Source organism: Manis javanica, chromosome 2 (assembly GCF_040802235.1).
Source record: "Manis javanica isolate MJ-LG chromosome 2, MJ_LKY, whole genome shotgun sequence".
Classification (NCBI taxonomy): Eukaryota; Metazoa; Chordata; class Mammalia; order Pholidota; family Manidae; genus Manis; species Manis javanica.
The window spans coordinates 212,548,614-212,565,856 of NC_133157.1; the positions used below are offsets into that span (position 1 = coordinate 212,548,614).

General features: G+C 40.1%; 1 protein-coding gene across 14 annotated transcripts in view; it reads right to left on the reverse strand.

The window, feature by feature from the left end:
* The window catches only part of LRATD2 (LRAT domain containing 2), a 305,269-nt gene that overhangs the window by 19,404 nt on the left and 268,622 nt on the right, over positions 1 to 17,243 (reverse strand). For 13 of the 14 annotated variants that reach the window (XR_012128502.1, XR_012128508.1, XR_012128503.1 and 10 more), the window contains 2 exons: positions 5,496 to 5,695; positions 1,817 to 1,932 (listed from right to left, as the gene is read on the reverse strand). The gene's annotated coding sequence lies outside the window, so the exon portion shown is untranslated. The remainder of the gene's footprint in view (positions 1 to 1,816; positions 1,933 to 5,495; positions 5,696 to 17,243) is intronic. The other variant, XR_012128505.1, reaches the window with a different exon arrangement.

Consider the following 17,243-nt stretch of genomic DNA (forward strand, 5'->3'; position numbering starts at 1 on the left):
AGGAGCTTCAGGTGCTTCATACCCCTGGCTGGCAATGCAGCCCTGAGGCCCCCACTACAAAATGCAGACCACTGCTTCTTCCTCCTGGCAGGCACTGGTCCTAACACCTGCTACCCCCACCATTGCACCAGGCCAGCAGGAGGATGGCCCTGCCTATGACAGCTACAGGGGTGTAACATAGAGGCTCCTCCCTGTGCACTAGTCCCACTGGACATGGCAGTGGAGGCAGGCACTGCAGCCAGGAAGCAGAAAAGAGTGCTTTCCTCTCAGCAGGCATGGGCACCACTCACCTGTGACCCTTGCCATTGCTCCAGGTGCTAGGTAGCTCCAGAGAGTAGAGCTTCTGGGCACTGGAGGGTGCTGCCTACACAAAGTTATTATTCCATAGTAATCATTAGAAATATGAAATGGCAAAAGAATCTTGTACAAACCAAAATCCCTCAAACATCAGAAAGAGGGCTAAGTGAAACTGAAATAATCAATCTTTGGAATGAAGATTTCAAAATAAAAATCATAAATATGCTCACGGAGCTACAGAAAAATATTCAAGATCTCAGGGAAGACTTCAAGAAAGAGATAGAAACTTTGAAAAATACACTATCTGAAATGAAACGTACAATGGAGGGATTTAAAAGCAGATTAGAAGAGGTAGAGGAGGTGGTAAATGAAGTAGAAATTAGAGAACAGGAATACAAAGACACTGAGGCCTAGAGAGAAACAAGGATCTCTAGAAATGAAAGAATAATAAGAGAACTGTGTGACCAAGCCAAACAGAACAATATCTGCATTATAGGGGTACCAGAAGAAGAAGAGAGAAAAAGGGATAGAAAGTGTTTTTGAGGAGTAATTGCTGAAAACTTCCCCAATTTGGGAATGGAGATAGTCTCTCTAGGCCATGGAAGTGCACAGATCTCCCAACACAAGGGACTCAAGTAAGACAACACCAAAACATATAATAATTAAAATGGCAAAGATCAAGGATAAGGTCAGAGTATTAAAAGCAGTCAGAGAGAGAAAAAAGACCACATACAAAGGAAAATCCATCAGATGCTCTATATCGCCAATTATCAGGGAAATGCAAATTCAAACCACAATGAGATATTACCTCACACCCATTAGGGTGGCCAACATCCAAAAGACGAGGAACAACAAATGAGGATGTGGAGAAAAGGAAACCCTCCTACACTGTTGGTGGAAATGTAAGCTAGTTCAGCCATTGCGGAAAGCAACATGGAGGTTCCTCAAAAAACTAAAAATAGAAATATTATTTGACCAAGGAATTTCATTCCTAGGAATTTACCCAAAGAAAACAAGATCCGAGATTCAAAAAGACATATGCACCCCTATGTTTATTGCAGCACTATTTACAATGGCCAAGATATGGAAGCAACCTAAGTGTCCATCAATAGGTGAATGGATAAAGAACATGTGGTACATATATACAATGGAATATTATTCAGCCATAAGAACAAAACAAATCCTACCATTTGCAACAACATGGATGGAGCTAGAAAGTATTAAGCTCAGTGAAATAAGCTGGGTGGAATAAGCCAGGCAGAGAAATTCAAGAACCAAATGATTTCACTCATTTGTGGTGTATATCAACAATGTAAAACTGAAGGAACAAAACAGTAGCAGACTCACTGGCTCCAAGAAGGGGCTAGTGGTTACCAAAGGGAAGGGGGTGGGGAGGTGGGTAAGGAAGGTGGGAGAAGAGGATTAAGGGGCATTATGATTAGCATACATAATGTCGTGGGGGTCACAGGGAAGGCAGTATAGCACAGAGAAAGTAATTAGTGACTCTATATCATCTTACTGCATGGATGGACAGTGACTGCAGTGGGTGTGGAGGGCGACTTGATAACATAGGTGAATGTAGTAACCACAATGTTGCTCATGTGAAACCTTCATAAGATTGTATATCAATGGTACCTGAAAATAAAAAAAGACAGTTGCAAGTGAAAGGATATTATGAAAAAATACTACATACTTCTAAAGTTGATGAAAGGAATAAATAAGATAAAATATTTGAGGTGCTTAGATTGGTCCTTAGGAGTCAGCAGTCTCTGTAAAAAGTCAAAATAGTAAATATTATCAGCTTTGCAGGCCACACTATCTCTGTTACAACCACTCACCCCTGTCCTTGTACTAGGGAAAACAGCCATCGATAATACATAAGCAAATGTAAGTTTCTAATAAAACTTTCTCTATACAAACAGATGGTGGGCCAGATTTGATCTCCTGCTTTAGTTTATGGACCCATAGCTTAGAATATTACTGGACACACTGTAGATGATTCATAGATATTAGCTGTTAATTATTATTTTTATTATCTGACCACCATATTTTTCCAGATTTTTTTTGTTTGATAATTAGCCAATAGGAAAAATTTCTACATTAATGTCCAATACCAGTTTTCTAAAGTCAAGGTCATAATAAAGAAATTATATTGGACTTGCTTATAGACTATATTTGTATAAACAAGTCCTGCTTTAAAAAATATACACAAGAAAAAACTAATAGATTTGATTTTGTCCAACTTCCTTCTACCACCACAAATACCTGTCATCTCAAATGCTTCCACCCCTTTCCATGAAGATTTAGGTTTGGAGAGTGCTTGGCAGGCTGCAGTCTTCTGCACAGCTGATACGTGGTGAGAGCCAGCTTTTCACAAGGCTGGTTCTCCTCGACACCATCCCCGCTGCTATCACTGTTACTATCATCCAGAAAATTCTCATTTCTCAAAGAGAACACCCAGGTTCCAGGAGATGGTTCTGCCAGCGTCTCAGCATCGTTCCAGCAAACCCATCTGTTTATGCTGCTCAGGCAAGGCCAAATGGATTGGAACATATGGCTGGGACTTCTCATCTTGGAGAGCCGAAGCTAACAAATACTTGAGAACACACATTTGGTGTGGGAGGTATGTTGGCTCAAAGACACTTGGTCTATTTGCAAGCCTGAGGCTCATGGGGAAATGACCTGAAGTCCTTGCAGGGGAAGGAGAACCTTCCTATTTTCACAAGAATAAGTGGAAGTGATTATATGTCAGTATTACACTATCCTTCTCTACAAATGCAAGAAGCAAGGCTCAGAGAGTTTGAAGAAAGTGCCTCAACTGAGACTGGGATAAAGTGGCAGAAACTGAACTAGTTTACAAGTATTGTGTCACAAGAGAGCTTTTTATGTTTTCATTTACTTAATTAGAATGTCCCATTTTCCAACCACTCCAGGGAAGTTGAATTTTACTATATATGTCATATCGAACAGCCTGTGAATAAATGGTGTAAGAATAAATCTGGGCACAAATACAGCTGGACGAAATATCTTGGAAAAACCCTGGAGATGGGGGCAAAGTAGGCGAATAGTCTGTACCTGAACATGGGAGTCTAAGCAACGGACAGGTTTTTATCAGGTTGTCAGGCTCTGGGCGTCCACAGTCCTTTCAACAACTAGTTGTCTGAGAATGAATCAATGAACCAGATGGCTATGGCGTGGCCCCTGTTTTCATGGAGCTTATAGTCCAGTGGGAGGTTACTGAAGTGGTCCCAGAAAGAAAGCCACAGGGCTATCAAAGGGTCTATGAGAGTTTATCATGGTTTACTGAGTTAAGAGCAGGATGGAAGGACCTGGAAGAACGAGGGGAGCGTGCTGCACTCACCATGGTGAGGAGCTGACACCACGTCTGGGACGGAAGAGGCCGGAGGAGTGGTGTTATCAGCCCAGGGACAGAGCTGAGCCTCAGAGGAGCCGAGCCTGTGGCTGCAGAGATTCACAGCCAGACGGAAGCACCACCACAGAGCAGAGGGGTTAGGTGTGGGAAAGACAGTTTTGCACTCTCTCTGACCTCCCACCCTTGGCCCAATGGCAGATTCTGCTCAGTAACCAGAGAGCAAAGGAGCCGTAACCTGTACGGTTCAGCTTCCTGAGACCCGAGTGTAGTTGAAAAGAAGGGAGAACAATTTTTTGTTTGGAGGGGGAGATGTTGAAAATTAGGAACAACCAGCTTACTTGTGGTTATGTTCTCAAATCCTAGTTACCCATGAAGGACACACAGTAGGCCCTCAACTCACCCTCATTTAATGGAAAAGAGCTTGATGGAAATGAATGGGTTTTTCCATCAGCTAAGCAGAACCCAATCTCTGTTGCTTTACAGCCATGAAATACTGGGTTATTTCCTGAAATTCTTTGTTTCAATTTCCACAGCTATAAGATGGAAATAATAATGCCTTCATCACAGGGTCTTTGTAAAAAATCAGAATGTTTTTTTTTAAAACACTTGGTATGTGGAAAACTTTCAAATAGTGTTGTGTTCTTTCCTTTCTTCTTTATTACTGTTGCATCCTTATTACTATAATAATTCAAGGAATTCATTGCCCAGTAAGCATAAAATTCAATGTTGGACATTACTGACAAATATAGTAATAAACTTAAAAGTGTTAAAAACAATCCTTCCAAATGATAGCAAAAGTAAAATAATGCTGGTCTTAAAAGAGATTAAGGAAACCAACCTCAAGATTATAGTCCTCCAAAGTTCCACCCCTTAAAATAGCTTTTTGATTTTTACATCAGAGCATTTTGGACAATCGTTTAAAAATGTTGTAAAAGTTACCATCCCTGAGGTGATGGGTGTGTTTCCAATCTCTCCCTACCCTGCTCCTCGCCTGCAGAGTTATTTGTCCAAACCAGAATTGATTATATTACTTCCCATTCTTAAACATAGCTCCCACATGCCTATAGCACAAAGTTTAAACTCTTTAGCAAGACATCCGAAGGTCCGCCTAATCCAGCTCCAAAACATGCTTTGAATCCAGTCTCCTAGCCCTCCGCACTGCAGTCAGCTTCACGGAACTGCTCACACTTCCCTCTTTCTGTTCCTTATTGTTCACTCTGTCCATCTTTGTCTTCTTGGCCAGGTGCAACCTTATTCATCCTTCAAATCTTGATCCCACTGTTGCATCTTTGGAAAATGGGTCATTCCTTCTCCTCTGTTCCCTGGGTTCTTTGTTATAATTCTGACTGCTGTCCTGTGTTATGATTTTTTTTTCATATGCCAGTTTCCCTGGCCAATTCAACGTACATTCAAAGTGCAGAGCCTGATGTACCACATATAATGAATACCTCTTAACTGGTTAGTTAGAGTAAGGAGAAATTCATAAAGGTGAGCTTCCCAAAGAAGGTATGTCTTCCGAAAAAGTGAATGTTAAATTTGTAAGGTGAGGAATATGTGCTTTAAGAAAGAAGAAAAGGACAGTTGTATTAGTTGGTATGGATGCCACAGCCAGTGCTCTGAGGATGAGACTGAGCAAACATGTTTTCATGGGAAAGCAAATAAGCTGGGTGCAGTTTAAGGAGAACAGGAGAAATTAAAGAAAGTGAGTACAACTGATTCAATCCTTCACTTTCCCCAGGCAGCCTTCCCTGGCCACTTCAGCCCTAGGAAATGGCCCTACTTGGTTCAGTTCTGTAGCTCAATCTTGAGCGTTTGCTTGACCTACCTGGAGCTGTCATTAACTTTGCTTTTCCTCCGCTTCCTGGAAGCTGAAACGGCATCTCATTTCCTCCAGCCCATGTATGCACATCAGTGAGTTGTGGAATGAAATGAGGAAAGACCTTGTTTTTCTCACGCAGAATTTGCCTTTGTTGGAATGGACAATGTGAGGCACTGCCCCTCTGGTCCTCCCTTTCCTTTTCCCTCCTCGGAAAAGAGAGAAAAATTCTGATTTATTCATTTATTCATTCTTTATCAAGTGCCTGCTGTATGCCAGTCCCTGTTGAGTGCTGAGGATACAACAAAGACTGAGACAAAGTTCTCATTTTGACAGAGCTTATCCTTCATTGAAGGAGATGTAAACAATGAATAAACAAATACAAAGTAATATGCTTCAAGAAATGATAAGTGCTGTGAAGAAAAATAAAGTTGGATGAGGGTCTCAGGATGCTGGGGTAGCGATGTGGGAAGTGATTTTCAATAAAGTGCTCAGCAAAGGCATCCCTGTGCAGGGGCTCTATGATCTAAGAGGCGTGTATTGTGAAGAATGAAGTCCCATGAAGATGGGCAGTTAGGACATGCCAAGACTTTCTCAACCAATTATTGAACCTCGTCATAAGATCATTTTATAAGTCCTTCAAAGGGAGATCAGATTCATGGGGGGTATTTTTTCTTTATAGACCCTTAGCATCTATTACCAATTATTTCATTAATCTCTGAACCTATTCTTTGATTACTTATTCAATTACCCACTAATATCTGAAATGAGATTTCATTGATGTTAACTTCCAGGTTATTTTTTTCCATAGAAACATTGAGAATTAGATTTTCCTTTGCTCAATCATATCCATTCTCCCTTCCTCTATAGTCTCATTGTAAGGTTTATAGGCCATCTACAAATTTGATGGATATCATTGAAAGGCAGCAGAAGACTGAGGATTGTCATATGTCAGCTCCAGGACACATGACATCTGAAATATATTCCTCTGAAATCTAGTCAATAAGCATTTGCTGAATGTCTCCTATGGGCCACACATCTTTCTACCTGATACATCAGTGAACAAAACGCTTTGGTTTCCCTCTTTTTATAAACTTATATTCTTAGAGGGGGAGACAGACAAAAACATAAGGCATATATGTTACAAGGCATGCATAAAAAGTGATGCATATTATGAAAAAAAAAAAGACAAGTGTCAAGCCATTTGTAAAGGAATTGGCTGGCTTTGTTGGGTGAGAAGCACTTTATAGAGAAAAGATTGTACGGTGAGAGGTATATACAAGGAGACCAGTGTGGCTGGAGTGGAGGGAGCTGGAAGAAGAGTTACAGAAGGCAGTAGCCAGACCCTGTAAGGCCATGAGGACCTTTGTGAGGTCACTGGCTTTTCTATTCAGAGTGGCTGTATTCCTCATGGAATATAGACCGTCTCTAACAATTTGCTGTCTTTCAAAACCAGTTCTAAAGTAACCAGGGCTAATGAACTCCATGATTAAAGTTACATTCCACTTTGGAGTTGATAATATGTTTTTGCATGTATTCATTCATTTAATTCTCCCAAATCCTTAAGTTTTTTCAGTTTTAAAGTGAAGAAACTGAGCCTGGGAGATGTGAAGTAACCGCCTCATTATCTGCCAAGGTATGGAAGATGAAGATGCAATTCTTATCCAGGAACATTTTACTGGAGCAATGTCTACCACCTTCACCATCACCTTCCTGTAACCAGTTACGCTTTGCCCTTCCCGGGACTACCTCATCCACCCCTGAACTGATGGGCGTGCATCTACCCTTTCCTTAATGTGGCAACAGTCAGTCTGACCAGGCTGCACCCCTATGTCAGTGCCTCCCCAGCTGTTGGCATGACCTGCAGGACGCTGATGGATGGGCTCACATCTCCCCAGCCTTGGCACGCAGCTCCACCTCTCCTCTTTGGCCTACAGGCACATTCACTCTCTTTGGTGCTTGGCTGGCTACAGGTGCACCGCACATGGCATTCTCTCTTCCTGGAAAAAAATCCCCTTGCATTTCCCTAAGTATTTCTACTTTTCCTATCTCAGCCCAATCACTGCTTTGTGTTACCCCTTCCTCACTTTCCTGGGGTCTCAAAAACATTTGCTCAATGAAAGAGACTCTGGAGTCTCAATAAATATTTGTTAGATGAATGGATACACAAATGAAAGTCTGGATCTAAAGCCCACATTATTTCCACAATACCCACTATGCTCATACTGCCAGTATTTTATGCAAGTCCATGATTCATGTGAAAGGGGTAAGCCAGAGAAACCTTTGCTCAACAGCAAGAAAATAGCTGTGCACAGGTAGGCAGTTATTACATCATTTATTTTTATGATAAATATGCTAAGTAGGTACTCAACCCATATTTGCTGATTTGTTCATTAAGGTAAAGTTGCAATTATGCTCTATTTAACCATAAAAAGCTCCATTTGTATAGGCAATTTACAGCTTGCCTCGTACTTAGCATAGCACATTGAGACCTTGTAAAGGTCCTATGACCTGGTTATGACGTGGTTATTAATACAACAGATCCCTGACTGTCATTGTTTCAACTAAGCATTTTATCAATGCACCAGTGACTCAGACAGTACAAAACTTTGTCATTCATAATTTTGCTGAGACGAGATCTTGAAACTCATGTTTCAGTCATGTAACTAGTCAGTTAAGCCTCAAAAACCATTTAAGATGCTCATGCTGTTACAGCCTTGTTTTCTTTATAAAAAGGAAATATAAGCAAAATGCTGGTGAGTAAGTAAAGAGAAAGTATCCAGAAAGCAATGGTTCTTTGTTGTTGGGAAATGACAGGCTATAGTGATACTTAAAAAACCCCTTTAGCTATCTTTTCACCACCTCAGAATAGTGCCAGGGTCAAAAGAACATAGTCAATAATGAAAAGATAAAGTCATTATTTTCCCTAAATTTTGTGAACAGGTTATAAACCTTCTTAATCTCTCTTTTTTTCTTTCATCACATTCTTTCACAATCACAGCTACTCCCACACTTGATATCTCATTCTTTTCCTGACTGCACACCTACCCAGTCCAGGGTGTCTTTGCCTGGGACTTTCTTTCTCTTCCCATTTTGTCTGGGTTCTGCTTTAAAGTCCAGAATATGAGATTGTGAAGTTGCAAACTCTTGGAAGTTTGGTAAGCAGGAGAGGGGAAGATATTTTATGAGCTCGTCCAGGATTCTCCTATAATGCACAGAGAAGGTCTCTGCATATTCTAGGGCATTCTCACAATAATTTGCCCCATTACCCATGAGTTTTGACTTACAGAAAATTGAATATTTTCTTGGTGAATGCTGAGTGTTTTACAATGAATAGTCCACATGCTTAGCAGATAAAAGTATGCTCAGAAAGTCTGACCCTGCTTTCCTTTCATGTTACTGATAACTTTGTGACCTCCTCGTAGCAGGGGTAGAAAAGAGAATTACCTTGACTCACTTTGTCCTTTTCTTACTTTTGACTTAACTTTTGACCTTGACCTTGCTGAAGACCCAGGCTGTGCTTCTATACGTTGCCTCCCATTTTTCACCCAAGTGCTCTTTCTAAATGTACCCAAAGCCCTCCCTGGCTTTTATCTTTGCTGCTACTGGATCAAGAATGTCATCTCATCATGAATGCTCCAACTCTGTGATCAAGAACGCCCGGTGCTGTATGTCCAAGATTCACAGCTAGCAGAATGCAAAGTCAAAGCTTGAACTCAGTCGTAGGTGTTCACCAGAATATCCGGGCAGGTTATTTCATGAGCTCTTAGACCAAACAAAATTGTGAGGTGAGTCAATTTGATCTTTAGGTGTTTGTGTGGCAGGTTTTTTTGCTTTTGCTTTCTCTTTCGTCATCAACTTGTGCCTCTGATTTTCTCTCTCTTTCGTGATATTAAACTTAATACTGCCAGCCATTTGCACAGGATTGCACAGCATAGCCTTTCTTATTCTGTCCCCAATTATGCCACATGCTGAGAGACTTGACTCTTTCACCCAAGGTGCTTCATTCTTTCTGCACAGGAGTGGGGAGGCAGACTGAGAGTGGATTTTGGAGTCAGGTAGCCCAGAATTTGACTTCCAGCTCTATTTTGTGCTGGCTTTTGAGGAATAAACCCAAGTCTGTGTTCGAGTCCATTATGTACTAGATGTCTGGGTTCACTCAGCTTACCTCTCACTACCACCCCATCCCTGTTACTTAGAAGCAAATACGTATGCCAATCTCTACCAGGTGTTAAATTTTTTCCATAACTTAACACTATTTACCATGTAACTGAAAGTCTAGAAAGCTCCAATATAGAGGATTCTGTTATAGTCAGAGATTTCCAATACACTTTTCTACAATGACAGAAATGTTCTCTCTGTACTGTCCAGCCAGTGTCCATGGGCCACGTGTCAGCTGAGCACTTGATATGTGGCTATTCCAACTAAGAAATTGAATTTTTACATTTAGTTTAACATTATTTTAAATTTAAATCTCACTAGACACATGTGGATAGGGCTACTATAGTGGATAGCATAGTCTTAAATGATGAAATTTCAGACATTATGACAGGTTTGTGGAACAAATATTTATGTGAATGGGCAATTTTCTAGCACTGTTTAACTCCTGGAAATTGTATCCACTCTGCCTATTTCTTCAGCTTATCCATTCTATATGACTACATAATTCCAAAGTTTTTGTGCCTAGGTATGCATAAGGTTATTATTGCTATCCATTTTTAAATATGTCTTTATTATTTTCCATTTATCTAGATTGCTCTTTTATTTTACTTTGTTCAAGGCAGATGCTAAAATGAACTCAGGAGAAAAGCCAATTTAGAGTCATCATTAATTTCATTTAGCAGGTTGTCTTCTCAGCCCCAACCACTACTTCTTTCTCCTTTTAATAAATGCAGTTTCATCCACTGAATCCTCTTGGGGTAGGTTTAACTCACGATTGATGGTCTGATCTCCGTCCTTTATTAAGTCAGAATCCTGCAATTTGGAAGTTTTCCCTGGTGGAACATTTGCTTTGAAAAAGAGATGTAACTCCTGTATTTCTTCTACTTGGATGGGGCATCATTTTATAAATTACCGTTAAGAGTTCATGTATGAAAGTCCAAATAAACACTGGAAAAAAATAAATCAACTTCATTGGATTTTCCATACATACATTTTGGCAGGGCTATGCATGGCTTGCCTTATAAGATAGTGAGTTGCTTATCACTAGAATTATCCAAGCAAAGGTGTGAGGTAAAGTATTAGGTATTTGAGGTAGGAATTTTGACTCTATGTTCTTGGCACTTAAATGGGTTTGATGTGATGATAGACTATTTGGAAGCTTGACTCAATTTCTTAGCTTCTTAGCCTTTGTCCCGATACAAGAATCTCTCCTACTGTGATGTTTTTTACTTCACTCCTGGTTTTCTTGTTCTTTACAACCTTTCTCCAGATTTTTTCTGGATTTCTTTCAAGATGCAGTATTCCTCTGCCGATTACATGAATGGTTGGTTCCCAGAGTCCTATCCGCAGCCTCCTTTCCCTATCAGTCCCTATTCTCTTTGTGGTTGTATCTACTATCATGGCTCTACCTGCACCAGAGACACTGATGACTGCCTGACATGTCCCTGAGCAAAGTTCCTCATGCACTCACAAAACTGTTACTTAAGGACCCCCACCTGGATGACCCACATGCAGCACACACACAGTATATCCAAACTCTAACTCATTGTCAGTCCTCAAGCCACCCCAAATATCTATCTCTTCTACACGTCCTACTTAGGTGGGGAGTACTACCATGCAACCAGTGAGCTAAGCTCAGAACCTGGGAGCTATCCTTGATTTTTCCTTCCCCTGGTCCCTCCCCCATCTAAAAGATTACAAAATCCTGTCCTTCCATTCATTCATTTATTCATTTAGCAAATATTTTTTCTGTGCATGCTATGCTCTAGGTTCTGTAAGTGGAGCAAGACAAACACAATCCCTGCCCAAATGAAGCTTAGAGTACATTAGGGAGGGATGTAATTAAAATTAAACCAAAACGTACACCCAAAAAGTCATTTGCAATTCACACTCCATAGTACATGGGCTAGAACTGACCCAACCTCTGGTATATCCTTGCTCCTAGAAAATTTGCTGAAAATGGTCCTTAATTCTTATTTCTACAGAAGAACATAGGCACCAATACCTTGGAATTCTTTCCAAATAGATGACTCCTTGTCTATACAAATTGCTTGGAATCTGCAACAATTGTGCACTGAAGAGACTCTACCTCAAAGACTCATTTTACTTGTCAAATTCAATTAGTCCAACCTCTGCTCCATACAAGGCTCACTTTGACAATGGCATGACCTGCTTTTGAGCCATCAAGCACTAGGCAAGCTGCCATCCTCACAAGGCAGCCCACTGCATTTTTAAATAACATTGCCTGTTAGAAAGTTTTCCCTAAAACTCGTATCCACTGCCATTGTTCTGGAGTTACATAGCAATCCCATATATATCTCTGGTAATGGCCTCTCAAATACTAGAAGATCATTATCTGAAGCTTATATTTTCCAGACCAATTTTTCTCAAATCTTTCAGTGATCCTCATGTAAATGATACAATCCCCAGAACTTGCCCTGGCCAAATCCTAATGGCACTCTAATTTGTAAACGTCCATATTAAAATGCGATATCCAGAACTGAACACATAGCTTCAGATGTGATGTGACTAGTTGTGATTACAATGGTGATGATAAAAATCATAAACACTACTACTTACTGTATGGTTTCTGTGTGCTAAACATGGAAAAAACTTAATTATCTCGCTTGATATTTGTAACAACTTTATAGGCTGCATACACTTATTATCTCATTTTGGCTGATGTGGAAGTTGAGACTCAAGAGAGGTCACAAGCCCTAATCAGTAGCAAATGGCTTGTAAGGGGCAGAGGCCAAAGGTTGTCCTCGGCTATGTGTATCTTCAGAGCCCATGTTCTCAATCACTTCTCTGTTCTCTGTCCTCTGCACAAATAAAACAGGGAAAGCAACTTTTCTTTACTTTTCTGTGCCTCTGCAATTTCAATTTACATCTTATTACAAATCTTAGTTGGTAATCTTACAATAATGAGAATACCTACCTCAGAATTGCCATGAGGATAAAATGAGGCAATGTGCATTAAATACTATATGACTAGCCTATGAGATTGAAAATGTGAGCTTTTATTACTATTGCATTATTGCACCACATAATGCTTGATATTCATTAGTAAGTGATTTATAACAGAGATACTGAATCCTAAGGAAAACCGAGAATTGCAGCTCATGAGAATTTTCACAGGAATGCAGAAGGTTCTGTACTCTCAAAATGTTCCTGTGAGAGTCAAGATAAATAGGCTATGTGACAGAAACAACTCCCAACTAGTGGTGCCTTAAAACAACAACAATGAAATGTTTATTTCCCCTGTATTCCATATTCCCAGCAAGGCTTTTCAGGGGGCTCTGCTCTGTGTATTTACTCAAGATCCCGGAATGATCAAGGCACCACCATCCTGTGTTTTGCAGCCACCCCATCTGGAACACAGGGCCAGGGAATGGAAGAAAAACAAGGATCAAGGATCGGGCATGAGGTTTTCACAGCTCCAGCCCAGTGACAATTCACTTTTCACTGGCCAGGGCCAGTCAACTGGCTATGTCAAATTGCATGGGAATCTAGGAAGTAAGTCTTGTCCGAGCCCAGGAGGAGAGGAAAACCAGATATGAGTAAAACTAGCCATGTTAGGGGACTATCTGGAACTGTTTGTGCTGGACAGTCCCCGTCCACTCCTGTGGTCCTGGCCTTTGTTACTCTCAAAACTGCTCTGGTTTGCACGATAATTTATAGTTACTCTGTGTGATGTCAACTCCCTCTTCTTATCTATTTTATTAGAAGTCATTCTGTGAGCGAGGCCTTCCCACTGCACCTAATCAGGAGTAGACTCCCGTTCTCCCTCCTACCACATCACCCCCTTTAATGTGAGTCACAGTGCACATCTCTACTGCTTTGTTTATTTGTTGGCCTGTTACCTATTATAGGACTTCATTTAAAATGCCAGCCTTGGGGAACAGGTCTCTTTTCTGCCTTGCTCCATGCGGCCTTCCCAGTTTCTAGCTCAGTAGCGTTTATTGAGTGCATGATAGAGTGGCCATTTTTCTCATGGTAGCCTTAGTCATAAGGAAATAACCATTAGAGCTACACCCAAGGAGTAAAACCACTCCTACCTGAAAGGAAAACTAAAAATATCTAGGAATAGAAAGGAATGATGAGGATATGGAGAAATGGAAAGGCTCATTCATTGGTGCTGAGAATATAATTTCGTAAAACTACTTTGGAAAACAGCCTTGAGTTTCTAGGAAAGCTGATCATAAGGCACTCTCTCTACAGCCCAGTAACTCCATCCTACAGTGTAATGTGCACATGTGCACCTAAGACGGGCACAGGAATGATCTTAGGAGAAAAAAACATGTGAATCTAAATGTCCATCTACAGTAGAATATATGAATAAATAAATGGTGGATACTCACACAATAAAATATTAAATTGCAATGAAAATGAAGTTACATAGCACAGCTGCATGCAGCAATAAAAATCAATATGAAATATATTCTGTTGAGAGAAGGAGCCCCAAGACACCTGTTCCCCAAGGCTGACATTAAATGAAGTCCCATAATAGGCCAACAAATAAAGCAGTAGAGATGTGAACTGTGACTCACATAAAAGAGGGTGATGTGGTAGGAGGGAGAACGGGAGTCTACTCCTGATTAGGTGCAGTGGGAAGGCCTCGCTCACAGAATGACCTCTAATAAAATAGGTAAGAAGAGGGAGTTGACATCATGCAGAGTAACCATAGATTATTGTGCAATCACCCACTAGACCTTGTGTCCCCAGTCCCTCTGGATACTATGATAACTAAACAACAACCACAAAAAGACTCCTTTGGAAGGAACAGCTACTTACTAAATTTCTCTTTTGGGGAGCCACATGCATAATAGCAGCTGAAGAATGTAAAAAATTCAGCAGTGCCAATTCAGCTTTGTTTAATTACAGAATCATGTTATATGTATTAATTGCAAAGATAACTTTTTGGTATTTTAGGGCACACATTTTGGAAAAATGTTATAGAATTTCTGATTTTCCATCTGGAAAAATTTTATAGCCTAGATGTCATCTCAGAATTGTATTAAGATTTTGAGTAATCAGATTTTCTTAATTCCTCAATAGACTTTCACTTGAACGCAGTGATGTAAATGCACAACCAAAATTTCCTGATTTAGAAAGCTGTTTCGTGGGTATTTATATTATATGCATTCACTTATGTCATGTCTTTACTTGTCCCTCATCATCAACAGTATAAAGTCCAGAATCATCACCTGGAGGTCTGTAACAATCAGGATTCAGTGGTTGTAAACGTAAGTGGTTTTAACTAGGGGCAAGGTGTTTACAAAATCACTGGAAAGGCTGGTGGAGCAGGTGCTAGGGTAGAGCTATAATGACTTCCAGAAAAATACTAGAGAATCAGCTTACCAGGGAAACTGATGAAGATTCAGGGCGTATCTGCGTTAATCACTAGCTCTGATGTCATCAGAAAGCAGTCCTTCCAGCTGCTGCTCCAGAACCCTTATCTCACCTTTCCAGGGGCTGATGATGCTGCCAGAACCGGTAACTCCAAAGCCGCACTTGTCTAAAGGATCTGCACCTTGTAGCTGCTCTCACAGAGAATGCCTGGATATGGGACACTTGCTGATTATCCACAGACGATTCCAAAGTCTCCACGGTCACATTGCTGGCAGATACTTTGGAAGGAGCAGAAATTATTTCCACCTCACGTCTGCCTTCCAAACCTTCCAGATTGGCTGAAGCTCAATCACAACCAAACCGTTGCTCTAGGGGAACCTAGGAAGTATTGGTCTCTGGCTTTCCAGATCCACTGTATAGGGGGACACACCAGAAAGACTGGAATGGATGGTGAGCACCAAGCTACCACACCCACTGGAGGGACAGTTCTTAAGACCTAGGCCAAAGAGATGACAAGTAGAGAAGTAAAAGGGAAATAATCTTGCTTCCCAAAGCACTTTAGCATGCCATGCCTAGGAAACATCTGTGATCTGTTTCAACTATGAGATTCTTTTATTTATTCTGCAATGATGTTTCTTTTAACTTCCCGAGGATGGTAACACTCTACATCATTTTGATTTGGGGATAATGCTTTTTGCTTTCTTGGTAGGTATCTATAGCCATCAGAATTCCAGTCTAATCGGATTGTACTCTAGTCAACATGTCTAAAATAAGATTTGTTTTTCCTGAGGTCTTTTTTCCCTTGGGAATTCTCATCTATTCCAGATTCTCAAGATGGAGGATTGTTGATAAAGTCAGAGAAGGGAAAGAAAAGAAGCTAAAAGTCAAACAGACTGTGAAAAGAATCAGGAAATAAAAGAGCAAAAGCAAGGGGAGAAACCTGAGAATTTGGTATTATTTTAGCAAGTTTATTGAAGTTTTCAAGTTTAACTTTACTGGGGCAGCTGCCTTGGGGTGTGAAATAGATCAGCCTCATTTGTAGCAATGATGAATGTAACACAAGATCAAAGCAGAATTATTCTAAAAATGCTCCTTTTTAAATTCTTGCATGAGGAAAGTTCCTAGAAGTAAAGTGGGGTTCAAATGAAGATTCTAAGGCTCCACATCGAAATGATCTGATTTAGTACGTCTGTAATGGGGACCCAGAATATACATTTTAGTAAGGACCTTAAATAATCACAGTGTAGGTGGCCCCTCAGCCATCTCTTGAGAAATGTTCTAGTTGTAAGAGAGAGTGATGGTCATTTTCTCCGGCTGAAGAAAAGAATTTTATAGAGATTGGAAACCAAGAAGAGCCTCCAGTAGCCTTGTCAGCAAAAATCAGAGGCTAAACCTCAAAGTGTGGTTCAAAAGGCGATTGTGCTCTTTAAAAATGCAGGTGCCTGGACTCAACCTCTGAGCTACTGAATCTGAATTTTGGAGGCAGGGATGGGAAATAGGCTCCCTGCAAAGTTAGAATGCACAGAAACATTAAAAAGTAATTGCCACAGATAAATAAGACACTGCAGCATAATTTTTTCAAGGACTCTGAATTCATTGAAGGAAGGTAATAGGCACTGATATATTTCAGTATGTGATGTTTAGTGCTGACCACATAACAATGTGTTTCTTAATAAACTCAATAATTGAATAAAAACTATCCTTTCTTTCCATATATATACATATATATATATATATCTGGGAACAATAAAACCAATGAGAAGTAGCCATCTAAAACAATATTTTACTCTGTATGGAATCTCAAATCCAATCACTGGAGAACTGCCTAGAAGACATAGTGAGATAATCCCTGTAGAGTTGAACACTAGGAGAAACACTTGACAAATGATTATAATGAAGAAAGTTTGAAGTGACATTCTATTCCCACAGTCACTGCAAATGAATCTGTTACTATGCTATGTACTGACCTTATGAAGATATCCAACAGAGCAGATTGTCATCATCGGAGAAAAATTTTGTGCTCAAAAACAAAATGCATTATCCTTTACTTATGTGTATACCAGAGAAAAAGATTATAATAGCAAACACTTGCTGTTACAGCTGTAAAAAAATTGAAAGGGAATTCAATTGTGTTTCAACATTGTGTTGTTTACTATGCCTATTAAAAACCCCAGATGAAATTCTGAACTTTTATTCTAGTCTTTTTGTTAAGATTATTTTGTTCTCCATCAAAAGCGTAAGTGT